General features: G+C 40.4%; 1 protein-coding gene across 3 annotated transcripts in view; it reads right to left on the bottom strand.

Moving 5' to 3' along the window:
• Positions 1-12,992: 12,992 nt before the first annotated feature.
• Positions 12,993-19,372, bottom strand: part of MOBP (myelin associated oligodendrocyte basic protein) — a 51,447-nt gene continuing 45,067 nt past the window's right edge. For all 3 annotated transcript variants that reach the window (XM_079114784.1, XM_079114785.1, XM_079114786.1), the window contains 2 exons: positions 13,298-13,377; positions 12,993-13,181 (listed from right to left, as the gene is read on the bottom strand). The gene's annotated coding sequence lies outside the window, so the exon portion shown is untranslated. The remainder of the gene's footprint in view (positions 13,182-13,297; positions 13,378-19,372) is intronic.

Raw genomic sequence — 19,372 nt, forward strand, 5'->3', positions numbered from 1 at the left:
TGAAGTTACCTCCTCCAGGGATAAAAATCATCCCTGAGAGTCTTTTCTTTTCCTTCCACAGGAATGAACAAAACATTGCTTCTCTGGATGATGGCTGCCTGTTCACTGCTCTCCTACAGCCATGCAGGGTTTGAGGACCCTGCTAAGGCTCGTGAGTATTTACTGGAGCTCAAAAACAAACCATGTAAGTGTGAGGGAGGATTTATAATGAGTACTGATGAGGCAAGTTACAAGCCGTCATACTTCGGTAATCTCCCGAAACAACGCATAGAGATAGATTGTGGCAGTCACATCGCATTTTGGACAACACATACACTGTGGTACTGTATCGAAAAACCACAGATTATTCCCTCAGTTAATGGCAAATATGCACCTTGTTCGTGCACGACCTTTCACACTTCCTTCCATAGCTCTTGTTATTCCTCAGCTCAGACCTGTTCTTCAGGGAACAAAACCTATTTTACTACTACATTAATAAAGTCCCATCCAGGATCAACTGGAGGGGATTGGTCTAATAACCCTGGAAAATTAAGTGTTGCCTCATGTCCTGCAGACCTAGTGGGGAAAACAGTTTGCTGGTCTACTATGGCATCCCTACATGTGTCTGATGGAGGAGGCCCCCAAGATTCTAATAGAGCCAAGCAAGTCCATGAAAAAATTCAATGGATGTACGAGGAACTGCATCCCAGTCTGTTATATCACCCACTAGCATTACCCAACCACAGACCTTCTGAGATAGACCCTGCCACATATGATATCCTTGAGGCCACCCACGCCTTGCTTAATCGGTCCAACTGTCCCTTGACTGTAGATTGTTGGCTTTGCCTTCAGCAAGGATATCCTGTTCCACTAGCTATCCCAATTGATTATAGAAATAACTCTGCTACCGACCTCACAGTGATAAGTTATAAGACTATGACCAATCTTGATGCGTCTTGGTCCAGCTTTGCTGGTAGGAATTGCTTACCGACTCCACCATTTCTAGTACAGCCATTCATGTACTCCAATACTACTTGCTTTTTTTCACCTGGCTATAATAATACCTGGGATTTAGACGTAGGGACTATAACCTTTAGTGGTTGTTCTGAGACATTGAATCTTTCACAGCCATTGTGCCCCCCTAATGGCACTGTGTTTGTTTGTGGAGGTAATAAGGCTTTTACTCAACTGCCTATTAACTGGACTGGACTATGTGTCTTAGCTGCCTTACTCCCAGACGTAGACATTATTCCAGGAGATGAGCCTGTCCCTATACCAACAATTGACTACATTACAGGGCGACCTAAACGCGCTGTCACTTTCATTCCTCTACTTGCAGGACTTGGAATAACTATAGCAGTGGCCTCAGGTACTGCTGGTTTGGGGGTCTCTCTTACTCAATATACTAAATTATCCAGACAATTGATTTCTGATGTACAGATACTCTCAAGCACCATACAAGATCTTCAAGATCAGGTAAATTCCTTGGCAGAAGTGGTCCTACAAAATAGAAGAGGTTTAGACCTTCTAACTGCCGAACAGGGAGGCATTAGTTTGGCTTTGCAGAAGTGCTGCTTCTATGCCAACAAGTCAGGAATCGTTAAGGACAAGATCAAACAGCTGCAAGAAGACCTAGAAAAACGCCGACGAGCACTGGCTGATAATCCACTATGGACTGGATTCAGTGGACTCCTTCCCTATCTCCTTCCCTTCTTAGGTCCCCTCCTTTTCTTGCTGCTAGTCATATCTATAGGTCCTTTGATATTCAACAAGATTATGGCTTTCATCAAAGCTCAAATTGAGGCGACACAGGCAAAACCTATTCAGGTGCATTACCATCGGCTGGAGATGATGGATTGTGAAGGTGCAACATTTGATCAATATTAGATCGCAATAGACCATCACCCCTGTGCGCTGAACTGGTCAGCCAATGACGGGTGATATTCATGGGAGCGCATACCAACCTAAGACAGGAAATGAGGGCAAGAGCCTCATTATCCAATGACAGGTAAGGATGCTGCTCTGTCACGGACAACCTAAGACAGGCGCAGTTCCCGAGGGATTGCCACTCCAACTCTATAAAATAAAAAAGGGGGACCTGTCCAGAGCCGGCAGGTCACACGCCCTGCCTTGCCTCAAGGTCACGCGCCTTGGCTCATGGTCAGGCGCCTTGGCTCATGGTCAGGCGCCTTGGCTCACGGTCACGCCCCCTGCCGTGCCTCATGCTGAGCTAAGATGGCACCTGCCGGATGCTGGCGGGGCGTGCCATTACCTGTTTACACACCTGTCAGACTATACCAGGTGCATCACACTAGATTGCGTGGTGCTTCATGATTGGACAATTACACTTCCTTATTGGAGTTCTGGCGCGAGACTAGTCTTGCCTTCGCGCGCTTTACTCTGATTGGTTTCTGTACTTTATATTAACTGTGTTAATTCCTCTAATAAACGAGACTTGATCAGGCTTTTGTCTTGTCTCCATTTCTCGTGTCTCTTGTCTCTTTCAATCCCAGCACCCCCCTCCAGGTACCCGTTGATGTCCTGCGGGCCGGGGCATTCATAGAAATACAGGGTTAAATGATCGTGCCTAACTGATACCTAACCTCAGAGAAACAGCACTTTGGCAAATTTATTTATTCTATTGAGAATATTTGTTTGTGTTTCACGTTCTTCATTATTTTTTCCCATTTTTTTTGTTCTTATTCTTGTGTATGACGGTAGACTGCACTTTGACACATCATACATAAATGAAGTACAACTTCTCATTCTTCTGGTTGTACATCATGTAGAATCATAATGGTCATGTAGTAGTCATATAAGCACATAGGTAATAGTGTCAGATTCATTCTACTATCCTTCCTACCCCCATGCCCCCTCCCCTCCCTTGACTCTCCTCTGTCTAATCCAAAGTAACTTTATTCTTCCCTAGCCACCTTCCTTTATTATGAATTAGCATCCATATATCAGAGAAAACATTTGGCCTTTGGTTTTGGGTGATTGACTTATTTCACTTAGCATGATATTCTCCACTTCCATCCATTTACCAGCAAATGCCATCATTTTATTCTTCTTTAAAGCTGAGTAATATTCCATTGTGTATATATACCACATTTTCTTTATCCATTCATCTGTTGAAGGATACCTAGGTTGATTCCATATATTAGCTATTGTGAATTGAGCTGCTACAAACATTGCTGTGGCTACATCACTGTAGTATGCTGATTTTAGGTCCTTTGGGTATAAACTGAGGAGTGGGATAGCTGGGTCAAATGGTGATTTCATTACAAGTTTTCTGAGGAATCTCCATACCACTTTCCATAATGGTTCTTTCTTCATTATTTTTGTATCAACCTCATACTAGCAGTATACAAAAAGTATTAATCTCAGGTCATACTTTTTGGTATGAACTCATATTCTTATTTAGTATTATGATTGTGACCTTTGCAATTTTCAGTGAAAAATCAGTGGGATTTTCCAAATATATTTCAGTCCATCCTTTTATTTTCATCTCTTCTGAAACACTTTGTTTTAGATGTTTCTCTTCTATACCATTCACTTTGTGATCTAGTCTGAAAACCCTTTTCTCCCAATAGGTTATTTGAACCCATTTACATTTAGCAATATAACTGGCTTTTGTTCTGTTATTGTGAAGTGTATATACTCTCTTCCTTTTTAAGTTTTCCAGTTTGTAGCCTGTTTACTTCTTGTCTCTCTCTCCCTATGGAGATGCCTGCAGTAACTTTGACTCTGGTCAGAATGATCACCAAAAGATATGGAACTTACCAATCAAAATGGAGCATTGCAGGGTTGCTGGCTTGCTTTGTACTGAATTACTCCTCTTTCTTTTTGACAGCTCACTTTTATCTCCTCCCTTGGGTCCTTGCATTCATACTTGCTAATATTTCCTCATAATGGTGATTAATTTAATTTCTCAGAGGTTTTTTGTTGGTTGGTTGGTTGGTTGGTTGGTTGGTTGGTTGATTGGTTGGTTAGATTTTTGTTGTTGTTGTTGTTGTTGTTGTTGTTTTGTTTTGTTTTGTTTTGTTTTTGTACCAGGGATTGAACCCAGAGACACTTAACCACTGAGCCTTATTCCCAACTCTTTGTATTTTTTTATTTTGAGACAGGATCTCACTAAGTTGCTGAGGCTGGATTAAACCTGTGATCCTCCTGCCTCAGCCTCCAAGCGCTGGGATTGCAGGCCTGCGCTACCCCACTCAGCCTGGAAGTTCTCATGGCAAATATTGATTTACTGTTCACTATGGCATTGCAAGTTTTTCTGATATCCTTTATCTGGTAAGTTATGCTGCTGTTTTAAACTCCATCTTTCCACTGATGCTGGCTCATCTGCTTTTTATTTTTCTTAGCACAGTTAACTGAATTTTCTGGACTGCTTGCAGGAGGTGAATACTTTTGTTGTTTTGCTTCTGTTTTCTGAGACTTACCGCTGCTTACCCTTCACCATGCATATTCATTGCCTTGCACCTCCCACCCCATGTGACTTCTGCTCTGGCTCCATTCCATCATCCTTGACATTTCAGCTCTTCATAGGTGCAAAAGATGCATGGTTGTCACTTGAATGTGTGTTTATCTGCAGAAAAGCTGTCTGTGAAATCCACCACCTGCCACCTTTCTATTCCTGTCCCCCAAGCACCTTTGGAGCTTATCTTAATTGCCTTTAGTAGACCCTAATATTTTTGAAACCTAGATCTTATCTGTCTCTAGTTTTGCTAAAATGGTGTTTAACAGATTTCCCTCATTTGTTTCTTTTTCATGACATACAGAAGGAAAAGGAGAAGATTTCTGTCTCACACACACACATTTTCTTATTGAAATTCAGATGCATTTCTTTCCCAAAAGTCCTTTAGAGGAAACTCAACTATTTGGTTCTCATAAGAGTTGGCTTTCTCTTCAGGAGCAAAAACAATAGATATCTACCAGTCTGACCATTTCCCTTAATTTAAAAATAAGTGGTGGTGTTCTGAATATAAACCAGAACTTGCTCTTTAAACTACTTGCCCTAGCCTTGCTTTCTTCATGTGAATGCCTTAGAGATTACTAAGTAATGACAAAGTTTTCATACATTTTTCAGATAGCACATATTTTTCCCTTACATGCATTTCCAGCAATTCATTTGACAAGTTTTATGAATGAAATTCAAGAAATCTTTATTTAAGCTAGAAGATAGAATGAAATACATTAAGTTGTAATGAATAACACTTAAAGACAAATGAGAAAGTCACTGTCTTTAGTGTTCTAATTATATGAAAATACTTGTAAATGCAGAGATTTTTATTGTCTCGGTATTCAGTAAAAAGAACAACTAAAGTTCCAGATAAGCATGGATGCCTACAATTCTCTGTCAAATAAACCTATAAAATAAATACTTACAGGAAAGGCCTCAGGTTACCCTTAGTCCCATCCCAGGAATATATATATATAAAGGGGAACCTGTCCAAAGTGCAACCTAGAGTTAGAAAATGTTGGAAGATGTCATCAAAATGTAAGCCTTTTCTTTTTTTATTAATTTTTTTTTTATTTTTACAGGCTGCATTTTGATGCATTGTACCCTTTTCTTAAGATCTGCCATTTTCCCATTTTCTTGCCTGTGTACGGAAGAGGCGGAAATCATTTCACACATTGTCCATTTCTATTACATGGTTTGTATTATCATCTGTATCATATACTTTCTTTTTTGCCACCTTCCCTAGAAAACTTTAAGAATAAACAATAAAGCAAAAAACTATAAATATGTAAAAAATTGAGTCCAGGAAAATACAGAAGAGCCCACTGAAGAAGTCTGCATACATGTGCAGACTATGTCTTATCAAAAATGAAGAGTGACAGAAAAAGTGTGCTGTGCACCAAAATCTGTGTTCCTTCTTCTTGGGCACACGACTAAGGTTCTTCACCTGTCCCCTGCAGCCCTTGTTGCATTTAGAGGCCTTTTGTTAGAATCTTAGCCAATGGGATCAGAGCAGAACTCATAAATGCAGCTTCCATCTGTGACCCATAAATACTTTCTATGTGCATCCTCAAGAGTCTTTTCCGCTTCTTCTTGACTGAGAAAGACATGACAGGGTGATAGTGGAAACCCTATACTTGGGGTAGCAGATGGTCTGTCATGTTAGATCCTTCGATGACTGTATGGAGGAGAGGTACCCAGCATATCCACACCCCTGTCCAGGACAATCATCTGAACCTAGGCACAAAGGTTGATTGTGTTTGACCCATTAATCAATTTGGGTGTATTTATAACTTCAGCCTAGCATAACCTGATATGTGTGATTGACACAAAGTATAATAAACTCAGATTTTATATTTGTATTTCATCAGGTCTTTTAACAGGTAAGAAATGGCCTAGACAGACATTCACCCACCAAATAGCAACTAACCATATGCCTGACTTTAGACCTGAATTAGTGCTAGCTTTCAACATTGGGATGGGTCTCATTTGGAACAAGGAGTTGGTTCACTTTCCAAAGGGTTAATCTCTGAACACTCGGTGGTATTGCCAGTGAGCCTCAGGAAACTTCTGGAGCAGAAGATGTCCAGCTGAAGGATGTCATCAGGACTGTACCTTCAAGTTGAGAAGCCAACATTGCCTGTGAGTCAATGTGTGGAAAACAGGAAGAAGAGTTTTGATCAGTGTCTAGAGTCAGGCAAGTTGGCAAAATCAAGAATCCCAGGGGATGGCAGGTCAATATGGGAGACAAACACCTCAGTGATTCAAGTTGCTAGGTTCAAATCCCACTTCACTTTTTACCAGTTACAAAATCGTGGGTGACTTATTAATTTTCATGGATAATTTACTTCTTCTATGAAACCTGAATAAATAGGAAAGACAGTAGAATGTCTGTATAACTTTTCTATGTTCATATATGAATACATGACCAGTGGAATTCCACATTGTGTACAACCACAAAGATGGGAGGTTATACTCCATGTATGTATGATATGTCAAAATACACCTGACCCTCATGTATAACTAAAAAGAACATAAATTTTTTTAAATCTGAATAATAAAAGCTATATATCTCAAAGTCATGAAAACCAAATAAATCTAAAGGGCTTAGTTCAGTGCCTGTCACTTGGAAGTATCACTAGTTCTGATTCAACACTGCACAGTGACATGTATGGGGGGGGGGAGGTGGTTTGTGCTGTAAAGTACCTGTGAGAGTCTGTGAGCAAGTGCACACTCCATCCAGTAGGGCACCCTTGGAGCATTATTCCCTAGGAAGTGCTTGTCTCCCACTTATAATTTACTTCTTCTTCCATAAAACCTGAATAATAAAACTACATATCTCAAAATTGTGAAAATGAAAAGGGTTTAGTTCTGTTCCTGGCACGTCATAAATACTCACTAAATGGTAGCCCTTTTAATTAAGGTGAATGATAAGGATAACAGAGTAAATCTTGAGGAAATCAGGATCCAGCATAAACCAGGAGTCTGGTCGGAAAGGGTTGAGAATCGGGGATTTCAGCGATTCCCATCTGAAGTATGGCAAGTCATTTACCCTCAGGACTCAGTTTCTTCATCTGTCCATTAGATATGTTAGATTATATAAACTCTGATTTCTAAACTTGTTCCTCAGGTCTGTGATGTTGAGCGATCTTTCTCCAACCTTCACCATCTTAACACAGATGAGTCCACGGGGACATTTCCCTCTCCACGATTTCACCTGCTTTTCTAAGAAACTATGGAATATATTCTATATAAAACAAGTGTCAGTGAATAATTAAGTAAATGCTCTTGTTGTGGAAAGAATAGAAAGAGGTTGACTACAGGAGGAGAGAGATGATAAATATCCTATGCCTGAACTTCAAAATGGAGGAATTTCAAGCCCTAGAATTTAGAGCAGGAGGTGGCCCAGAAGAAGCCACTGCCTACCACCTATAGAATAAAAGGGGCTGAGCGACTTAAACTTCAAATAGTGGTGGCAAGAGCCAGGAAGAAGCAGCGCAGCATCAAAAATTACATGATAAAAATCCATTAAGTCCGAACAAGAAAGCAAAGAGGGGAACACAGAAGAGCGAATAACAGGTATGAGTGAACTACATGCAGAATGTAATTTTGATTATGGGCTCCTCAGCCTGTGACTTTAGAAATTAGAGAGCATTTATATGACTTCTGGTTCCAACTGTAAAGGGAGGTATTTGAACTCCTCAAAATATTCCTTAAGTTTTTTTTTTTTTTTTTTTTTTTTCTGGGTGTTTACAATGGGACTGACCAACTAACCTTCCCTAGTCTGCCTTCTCTTCTCCTTTGGGTAACACTCACCATCTATTAAGGCAAGAGTTCTCCGAGGCCCCTGTTTCTCCTGCTTATTCAAGATCTAGACATAGAACCTTTTGATGTTTTTTTTTTTTTTTTAATGTACATCCCTGCAATAGATATTCAACAGGGTTCAGGGCAGCATCTCCCCCAAATCCACAAATTATGTTCAGTGATTCAAAGAGTCAGGAGAGGAGGGATGCTCCTGTATTGACAGCCTCCTTCCTCCTGGGGTCCCACCTTTCCTTCACAGATGCAGGAACAAGGATGATTTGTCTGGAGCACTGGGCTGTCTTGATCACTCACATCCAGTTCAACTTGTAAGCCCCAGGGCGACCACTCACAATGACAGAGGAGAGCAGCAGAGACCGAGCCAGCAAACCTGCCAGTCCCAAGTCACAGACTCTGACTCTATGTGCTCAGATCTGCCAAACGTCTCTCCAGGATCTAAGTATTGATGAAGCACAAATCTCTTCCTTCTGGGTTCCTCCTCTGACCCCACTCACGTCCCCACACACCTCTACCACATCATCCCCAGGACAGTCCCACAGTGTTGCCCACGTCAGGCCTCCACTGCCTTCTCCTTTGGAGAAAGTGGTTTTGCCCCCTGTTTGCACGTGTTTGGCACTCTGCCATCCTTTTTGATGATAAACTTCTTATTAGTTGGATTTTTTCCAATTTTATGTAAACCATACTAAGAATCCATAATATGGATTTTGCAAACAACCAGATATTTTTATAGGCACCAACGAGTCTGTGAAGCTGACCATTTCCTCATCTCATCGCACATTTAGTTCATGTAGACATAATTTTTCTTTATATCAACCTGCTTCTTCACTTGACTTTTGTACATTGGGTGGTTTGCAACGCAAGCATGTTCTTCCACATGTATTCGTGGTCAAACTTCCTCCTCCTCATTTTACCTTTCTTCATTTGTTTCCTGTGCTTTCTTCATTTAAAAAAAAAAATCTCTTTAGGAGAAACTCAGTTAAAATTAATATTTTTAGGGCCTATTTTCCCTCTTACTCTTTAAAGTAGCTGTAATACTTTATTCTCCAACAAACTGTTTTTCCCTGCTGGATGCGGCTCTCTCCATGTATTCTGCTCATCATTGTCATTAAAATTTTCTGGCATCTAGATTTCCTCTCCTTGTAGAGAAGCACGGTGAGCCCCACAATGGTAGAAAAGAAGGTTCTGATTTGTCATCTGAAGCACAGAGACATATGGTAATAAAAATAGTACAGAATGAGAAGGCTGAGTCCTGGCACAGAGGAAGTCATTGTTGGATAGATGACCCCAACAATATGTCCTAACTTACAATAGTGCACATGAGCTGGTGGGGGGGATGCTCAGGAAGGATGATCATTTACTGCTGGGAAGAGAACAGAAACCCTCTTACAAGTCATTCCTGGCATTGCCCCGAATCCTGACTCTCTTCAATCTGCTCGTATCTTTTTCTATCAAATAAACCACACTTCACAAAGATCTTTTGGACTGTGACAATGTCCTGCGTTACTCGCTTCGGACCGTGTCAGGTTATAGGTCTTATTATAGAAAGAAAAACATCCTGCATTTTCAGATAGTCGCTTATAAAAATTTAAGCGTAGACCTCACAGGATCTGAGCTATCATTATACATCCTTTTCAGTAAATGATTCCAGAAATTTGGGTTTCAAACAATTCAATTTTATCATCTTTTTTGCCTCATTGTGAACTTGCAATTCTCTGACTCCCTAATGCAGCCCTGCTTCCTTCCGTCCAAAATTCACAGACTAATTCTGATTTTTTTCCCTGTCCTGAGATATGGAATCATATCTCTGTCCTCCCGAAGGAAGCCGGTTCCTTTTATCAGAGAATCACTTTAAGAGCCACAGGCACTAGGGCTACAAATAGCTTGTTCCACATTCCAACTGGCAGGATGACAGCAAAATACCCAACAGCACAAATCACTGTAAGCATAAAACAGATGAATCCTCCTTTTAAAAAACATCCAGGCAGTCTTATTGACATTTCCAATTCACCTTTACTTTAATAAGTTCTTTTGCCTTACTCTAATTAGAAAGTTTATTAATCTGTTTTTTCAACTTTTGGACAACTTATTTTTCTCCTTTTCATTAATGTTAACAACCATAAAATGTTATTTATTGTCATACCAAATCACAGGTCGAAATGTCAGTGCTGCCTCCCCCAAACTCGGGAGACTCCACATCTTTTCTTCTTTCTTGACCCTCAGCTCAGCCATGCTGAAGCTGGCTTCAAAGTGCGCAGGTCCCACCGATTCTTTGGTTAACATCACTTTAGCACCAATATCAAAGGAAAAAAGTCCCAGCCTCCATCTAGGGAACCCCAAAGAAACTAAGAGTTTAGCACACTCAATTTGATACATAGATATTCTGTTTGCTTAAAAATAATAATAATCAAATGTAGGCACTACTTCTCAATGAAAAAAAAAATCCTCTGTCAATTTTCTCCATTTAAGCTCCCAAATTTGAAAAGATTTTTCTTATTATATTTTTCTTATACTATTGCCTTTGGGCATTTATGGATCACAATTTATAATGGTAAGCTCTGCTTTCACAGAAGCCCACCAGAAGGTACAGTGGTTCCCTTACACCACTCTGCTGACTCATGAGAATCAACTGTGCGCTTCTCTTCCCAGGTCTGCGTTCAGGGACTTCATGTTCATTGCTCAAAATCAGCACCATGGAAATATTTACACCAGGGAAAACAGCAAGCACTATAAATCTGGACTTTCTACCTAGAGACCCCATTGTTGAACATGTACCAGGACAACATACCTCAGTTTTCCCACAACCATTCAAAATGTCAGAACATAAAATCGGTTAAACATCCAGAATTATCAGTCATATGCCAGAATTATGGTTATGAATTCCCACTCAAGAAATTTACATAGAATAGCATTTGGAGCTTCATATAATTTCTATAGTATTCACTGGGTTGAGCTCCCCAGAATCAATCGTTTAAAAGAAATTGTAATTGAATGATAGCACATTTTCATTAGGATATCCAAGACACGTTACATTTAGCTATCCACCAGTTTCAAGTCATTTCCAGATATGTTTGATCCATCCCCAGAAGGTTTTTATTTCCACAACAGACAAACAGAGAATCTAGTAATTTCTGGTTATTAACATTATTGGGAGAATATCCAACTTTTTGCATGAGTTAATACACACCACTCTCTCCCTTCCTGGTTCCTTCTGTGGTAGTTGTGTGTTTTCTGGATGATGAGGAGGGCAGAGCCAGCAAGCTCTGGGTATGTGGTCTAGCTTTGTCAAAATCCAAAAGGGCAACCCGGATATTAGACTCCCTGTGTGTCTGGGTGGGACTGGACCAGGAATTTGTCTCACTTACCAGTGGACTGCCATGCATCGCCTCCCTGTCCCCACCCTGCCCAATCATGTTATTCTCAGGAATTTACTGGCCTTTGATATAACATCACTGGAAATTTTTCTAGTAGAGTTTAACAATTCGTTGTTCATGTAGCACCTGAGTTTAAGCAAGAGGAACATTTCTACCTGAAGGTTCTGTATAGTTAAATTCCCTTGCCTTTTTATTAGCACTTCCAGAGGGCCACAGAATTCCCAATGCAGGAAATCAGGGCACTCTGGTTTCGCCCTCCAGCTGCCTCCAAACAGTACTTGGTCTGATTCCTCTTTCTGGGGCCATGACATTTTGACCCATATCTCATCTGAGTCCACTACTGTTCCACTACTCTGGCATTTTCCTCTCACCTCAACCCCACACCTTGAACAAGACTTCCTCTGACATGGCCCCCATACTTGCTCTTGCTTCTTATGCTTGGCCAGGTCTGGCAGTGCTCACTCAAGGACACAGAGCTGTGGCCTCTTAGAGCTTCAGGCATCTGCCTGTGCTTGGCCACACCAGCTCCCAGCACAAGACTTCTTCCAATGCTCTTCTCTCTCCGATCCTCTGAGTTTCCTTCTCCCCTAATACTGTCCATTTTACATCCCTCCTCACTCTACAACATTCTATGGTCTTCTTCTGTTTCCTACCTATTACAAAGAGAAGGTTGGGGTTGGGGGAGAGTTGTATTCAATTTTTTCCTTTTTTATCCCATGTCAGAAGTCATCACATGTTGCAGTCACAAACCCAGATACAAAATTGATTCAAGACAGACATTTTTGTTCCCTAAGACTTATAGCCTTGGAGACTTTTCATCTGTCACCCACTTCTCTCTCCATTTGGCTAATGTGGTTAACCATGTAGTGTTTAGTTGCAGTTACTGCTTCAAACCAGGAATTATTTCTAGTCTTTTTGCTTTCCTAGATGATGATTTTTTTGGATATCCTTTTATTTTGTTGTCATTTTATTCTATTGCATCATAAGAAAAGTGTGAGACCTTATGGTTTCTGATTATTGGACAATATGCAATATAATATTGTGGGTTGTTAAAATTTCCATGTAGCATGTCATATTGCATTTATCATCTACTATTTGCTTTTTAAACTCCTCATTTTGTTTTCCAAATTTATCTACCTGATGTGGGTATGTCTGATTCATTGATTTTTAGCTGCCAATTGATTCACTCATTCTCCTATTGGTGGACATTTCTTTATCCTTTTTTTTTTAAATTGCAAATAATGATACATTGAATAGGTTTATGTACATATCCTTTCTCTAATAATGTAAGTTTTCTCTAGGATGGAGTCCTAAAATCATAGTTGTTTGATTACATATTTTTCCTTGCTAGTAGCCCCAGATTGCATCCCCAGGTGGTGAATAACGTATAACTTCTGCTCAGTAGTTTTTGAGAATTTTCCTCACATCCTTGCCAACGCTTGATAATATTTTTTTTATTTTTGCTATTTTGATGGTTGTGCAACATGAATTTTTTTCATATCCCTGAAGAAAGCATAAATCTTCAGACTGAAGAAACTTGAGTCCTGAACAGAATAGAGATAAATCCATACTTAGTAATATCATGGTGAAATTTCAGAACACTAAAGACAAAGAGAAAAAAATCTTAAAAACAACCAAAAGGAAAATATAATCTACTTACAGTAGAAGAACAAGTAGATTGACAGCAGATTTCTCATTGGCAATTACAGAGGAAGACAATGGGATGAGATCTTCAAAGTGCTGAGAAAAGAAAACACTTTCAGACCAGAATTCTCCAGTTCAACCCTAAATTATTCTCCCAATGATCATAACCATGCACCCCCTTATTATCTTCCCTACCTAGCTTCTTCAAAAACAGATATTGCACTTTGACCAAAGGGGAGGGTAAATATCTGAAGCTAGGCAAATCCTAGAACCTCATGCCCCTAGCCTTATCGTTGATCCAAAGAATCAGCATATAAACAAGGAGAGACAGGAAGAACTATGATGCTCTCATCTCTGAGATCAGTTCAACCCCACTCTCCAAGCCTTGAAGACACATCATTTTTTCTTCTGTCCCTTGTATCTGAGAGATCTGAGGGAAGCATTTCCTGAGATTAAAAATAATGGAACAAAACGGGTCAAATGGGACTTGGAGAAAATGATATAGAGAAAGAGAAAACAATTTAAAAAGTTCTAGTCAGAGATCACATTTTTAACTGACTGGAGTTGTAGGAGTCATAGAGGGGAGGGGAGATGTTCAACCCCTGTAAAAGATGAGAGACAGAGGCAACTGCAAAAACAGCAAGAGATAAAAACATTTCCCATCAGTGGGTAAACCTTGATAGACCCAAAACCAACAATACTACAGCTCAGGAAATAGAGTTACTTGATTTCTCTGTATATATTCCTACCACAAGCACAGAAACCATGTGAATCTGAGTATCCTTATGTTATACATCTCCATTCTATTTACTAAAACTACTTTCAACATAGTCCATTTAAATCATGGAATTTCAGAACTTGAAAGCTTTTCAAAGTCCCTTTAATCCAATTCCTTCATTGTATAGACCTGCGAATCAAAAGACCACTGGTTGAGTTGTTTAGAACGATGTCACTAACCAGTGACAGATCTAGGGCTAGAACCTGGGCCTCCTAACTCCTGAGCCACTTCTACTTCCCCATACCACACTATCTCTGCATCCAGATGAACTAAATTTTTGGAGTGACTTTGCTAATATATTTAGTATAATGCTCTGCCTGTAGCAGGCAATTTCTAAATGCTGGCTGTCTACTGGGACCTTCTTTCCTCTTCTCTCTCCTCTCCATTTTTTCCTCTATTAGGAGGTTCTTTGGTTTGATGATAAAGCTGCTATCGTAAAACCCTGCCTTTGCAGTAGAAGACCCCACCCACTGGGCATCAGAAGTGTTAGCCATCCTTCACACCACTCCATACTCAAAAGGAGCAAGGGAAGGCAGCTTGGAGGAGAGAGTAGACTGACATGTGAGAATCAAATGTGACAGGCAATTTGTGATAGAGTCTGCCCCTAACCTAAGCCTTCCTTGAGTTCAGCTAGCACTTGAACACATCTCAAAAAAGAAATCAGACTCATAAAAATGAAGCCTTCAAAGGTATTGGAGCAGAAGGAAATATCTCACAATCCACATGGTAAAACTTGATCATATTTTTTCATGCTTTCTCTCTCTCTCTCTCTCTCTCTCTCTCTCTCTCTCTCTCTCTCTCTCTCTCTCTCTCTCTCTCTCTCTCTTTTGGTGTGTGCATGTGGTACTGGGAATTGAACTCAAAGGGACCTCACACATGCTAGGCAAATATTCTACAACTGAGCTACATCCCCAACCCTTTCTTATTTTATTTTCAGGGTCTCACTCAGTTGCCCAGGCTGGCCTTGAACTTGTAATCCTCCTGCCTCAACCTCCCAAGTAGCTGGGGTTACAGGCATGTGCCACCCCAACCTACTTCCTCACATCTCTTATGCTTTGGTTGCCTCTCCCTTCCTTGTCTTCTCACATAATTCCAAATATCCCCATCATTTGTCCAGAGCCCTTAACTCTATCCCAGGATTGTAATGCCACTTAGTGAGGTGAAAGTGTTTTGGTTTGACAAATATCATGTTCCCCAAGTCTGCCCCATTCAGAAGGCTTGGTTTGTTCAGCAAGGGCATTAGTATAGTGCATGCATAACTGTCTGTCCATACTGTGGGATCAACACCTCCCTCAACCTCATCTGTCTCTGAGTGTTGTTCTGAAACAATAAATAGACTGGTAGGACTCTGCTGATCACAGTAGTCAGGTTTCTGAAGTTCTGTATGATAAAACTCAGGTAGGAAGACCTCTGTCAACTAGCTCCCACATAATACTCTCTCAAAATCTTATTTCCATCTAGATGTGCTAACCTTTAGATCTAAAGGTGCTAACTTTAAAGTTTTTTCTCCCTTGGTCTTCCCCATAGCCCTGTGGGAACCGCAAGACATCATTTCACTTCCACAAATCAAGAAACCAAGATGCAGATGGGTGAAGGACTTGCCAAAGTCATATGCGTAGTGAGAAATGAAACCACATCCCAGCCTAGTTTTTGCTGTATAAATACATGTCCTTTCTAACAATACAGTGTTCTTTCCATTTTCCTTAAAATTTCTTTGAGCCACTACTTACAAAATGGCAATAATTGGAAAATTTATCAGTTAACTACATTTGCTCTTATGTGAAGGTATTAAAATTTAACAAAATAGCCAAGACCTAGAGAGCAAGATAAGAAGTATCAGAACAGTTGAGAGATTGTTTATAAATCAGATAATCATTTTAATTAAGATTTTATTAAACCACATGTTAGAGTTTGATATATTAGAATGTGATAATGATATTTTACTTTATAAATATTAATTTTGGATAAAGCTTAAATAGAAGTACCCACGGAAATATGACTCAGGGTAAAGGAGAAAATTATTTATAATGTCCATGAATTACAGTTCCAAAGATTATTACTTTGTGAAATTCAGTTTTTTTGTTAGCTCACATAAGGCCAAGCACTTTGATCATGAGAATTGCTCTGTAGAACAGAGGCAAGGATCCATGTCTGGCATTGTATCATCTACTTACAGATACTATGACTAATGAAGGCAGAGGACTGCAGTCCATCCCAAATCCACTGGCTTCTTTGCATAGATTGCTTTTGTTCACACTGGGTCTCAGGCTACTAGTCTTCAGCTCCTCATGAGTGCTGAGGCATATCTAAACCATCTTTGTCTAATTCTCAGATGTAATCCTTGAATAAGACTAAACTTAAAGACAGGAACAACCCAAAAGTCGTAGGAAAGGGGGTTGACAACTTGCAGTCTCACAGCTTAAGGAAACTTTCACATAAAAGTTGATACCAGGTGCATCTTGAGAAAGAGAATGAGATTTATTTGGATGATAATGACTTTTCTTACTATTATTATTCAAGGAATTGCAAAATATGGAATTTTTCTAGGTAAAGTCTATCCACTGTGGCAAAGTATAAAGTATAGCAAATCTACCCCTGCCCAGTCAAGAGCATGGTCAGTGTGAAGCTTTAAAAAGTGGTCTAGAAGGAGGTTTGAGCTCAGGTTTTTCAAAGTTCATTCCATAGGTTTCAGGAAATGATAGTTGTCCATTTTGAATAATTGAGGGAGATTGAGGATAACGAAAGGGTTCTTGTTCTTATGAGGGCTAGATTCTAGTGGTAGAGGTAAGTCATAAATAAGTACACAAATAAGCATAAAAGATCAATGCAATTAGTGATAGTTATGAGAATGAACATCACGCCTGTTTTACTGTGTGGATGGCTGTCTATACGCCAGCCCTTTGCTAATTACCTTACCTGTTTCTGATTTAATTGTCCTCACTCATAAAATGAAACTTAGAAGCCTTCAGTCATTTGTCCAAGGTCACACAAGTAGTGAGAGACAGGAGTTCCACCACAGGTAGGTCTGTTCCTAGAATCTTCACTCTGAACTACCTCACATACCACCTCTCTCCGTGATGGTGAAATGATGGCTGCCACAGTCAACTTCCACTTCTGGTAAGAATGTGAGAGTGTCCCTGATCTCAAGTTTTTATGCATCCATCAGTAGATGAATTGGTTAAGAGAAACATGGTATGTATGTGCACTGAACACTATTCAGTCATCAAAAAGAGTGAAATCCGCTTTTCCTCAGCTGCCACGAAGGTGCTTGGTTCTCCCAAGGAAGCTAACCATGTTGGCATGAGGCCCTCACTTCAGCCAGTGACTAGAAACATGCTCAGCAGCCTGCACATGGTCTTCATCTCTGAGTTCACCTTCATCTACTCTGCTTTCCTTCATCCTGCATGACAGTGAGGTGACCTTCACAGAGGATGAGATCAATGTACTAGGTGTAAATGAACCTTTTGGCTGGCTTGTTGACATGGTCCCTGCCAGTGTCAACTTCAGGAGCTTCATCAGTAATGTTGGGGCCATTGGACCTGCTCTAGACTCTGATGTGGCACCAGAAGGAGGTCTGCCTCCTCCACCATTGCTACCCTGCTGAGGAGAAGAAAGTGGAAACAAAGAAGAGCCAGAGGAGTCTGATGATGGCATGGGCTTTGGTCTTTTGAACTAAACCTCCTTCATGACATGTTCAATAGAAAGCTGAACTCTGCTGACTAAAAAAAAAAAAAAAAATTGAAGTCCTTATCATCTGCAGAAACATGGATTGAGCTGGAAGACATTATGTTAAGTGAAAAAAGCCAGATGCAGGAAGATAAATACTGCATATTGTCACTCAGATGTGGAAGCTAAAATTGTCAATCTCATAAAAGTGGAGAAGAAAATAGTGATTACTAGAGGACAGGAAATGGGAGATAGGGAATGGGAGATAAAAATAGTGTACATAATGGATATTGAAATATAGTTAGACAGTAGGAAGAAGTTCTAGTGTTCTAAAACACAGGAGGGTGACTATAGTTTACAATAACCTATTGTATATTTTATAAAGAAATAGAGGGGAGGAGTTCATAGGTTCCAAACACACATACACACACACACACACATAAGAGTTTAAGGAAATACCAATTATGCAGATTTGATCTATGCAGTATATATGTGTCACACTATATCCTATAAATATGTGTAATTTTAATGTGTCAATTAAAAATATCCTTTTAAAACTATAGGTGAAAGCAAGTTAAGGAGGTAATGATGTAAAGAGATAATGATGTAATGAGGTAATGATGTAATGAGCAGTGATGTAATGACCCTAAGGAGACCTGGAGGACACAATGGAACTGTAGCACCAGGCCTCTTGGGCTTGGAAAGACCTGGAGCCAGAATGCACCTGCTTGGGGGCTGGGGAGATAGCTCAGTCGGTAGAGTGCTTGCCTTGCAAGCACAAGGCCCTGGGTTCTATCCCCAGCACCCCCTCCCCACCAAAAAAAGAATGCACCTGCTTGTGGGTCAGCAATCCCACCAGGGCCACTGCTGGTTGCCTGATGGCAGAGAACTGCTGAGTCAGGGTGATGCTGCTTTAGGAAGAATCTGTGTGTCTTCCCTAAAAAAGATCAGTAAAGCATCATGTCCCAAAATGCCTCTTTCTCTTCCCAAGGAACCTAGCCAATTAAGGGAACAATGAGGCTAAGTTTGGGCCTGGACCCTGGCTTTCTCTCACGTATGCTGGGAGTCAGGACAAGTTAGTGCTATTTGTAAAAAACTGTTTTCTCACATGTGTGCCAAGTTCTTTGGGGTGCTGATCTTACGGTGGGCCAAAGCCAGTTAAGTTGATGCTGTGTCTATAAAACCTTATAAAACCTTCTATAAAACCTACGAAACCCTCTGCCTGTGATAGCTGGCAGTACTGTGGAGAGTGCTCATCCAGGCAACTGCCTCTGAACAAAGTCATGGGGAAATGGAGGTGTCGTTTTCTGGTAAATACTCAAGGCACTGTGTGATTGGAGATGCCCTTGTCCAGCCCATTGCCACTGGACTTTCTGGTGAAGCACCTGTCCAGCTCATTGTCACTGGATCTTCCCTGTATGCCTTTCTCAATAAATCTTATATCTCATATCCCATCTCCAGGTGTCTTCTTTGGTCCCTCACAGCCTATCCCACTGCATTAGCACAACTGGGTTGTGGATGTTACACTCAGTTAGCAACCAAGGACAAAATCTGGAGAGAGAAGGCAGTGAAATGAATATGAAGTCCAGAGCAATAAAAAGGTAGAAAGCTTGTCAGCAGATCTGCGAAAAATCTATGAACTGAGAT

This window comes from Sciurus vulgaris, assembly GCF_902686455.1.
Source record: "Sciurus vulgaris genome assembly, chromosome: 16".
NCBI classification, from domain to species: Eukaryota; Metazoa; Chordata; class Mammalia; order Rodentia; family Sciuridae; genus Sciurus; species Sciurus vulgaris.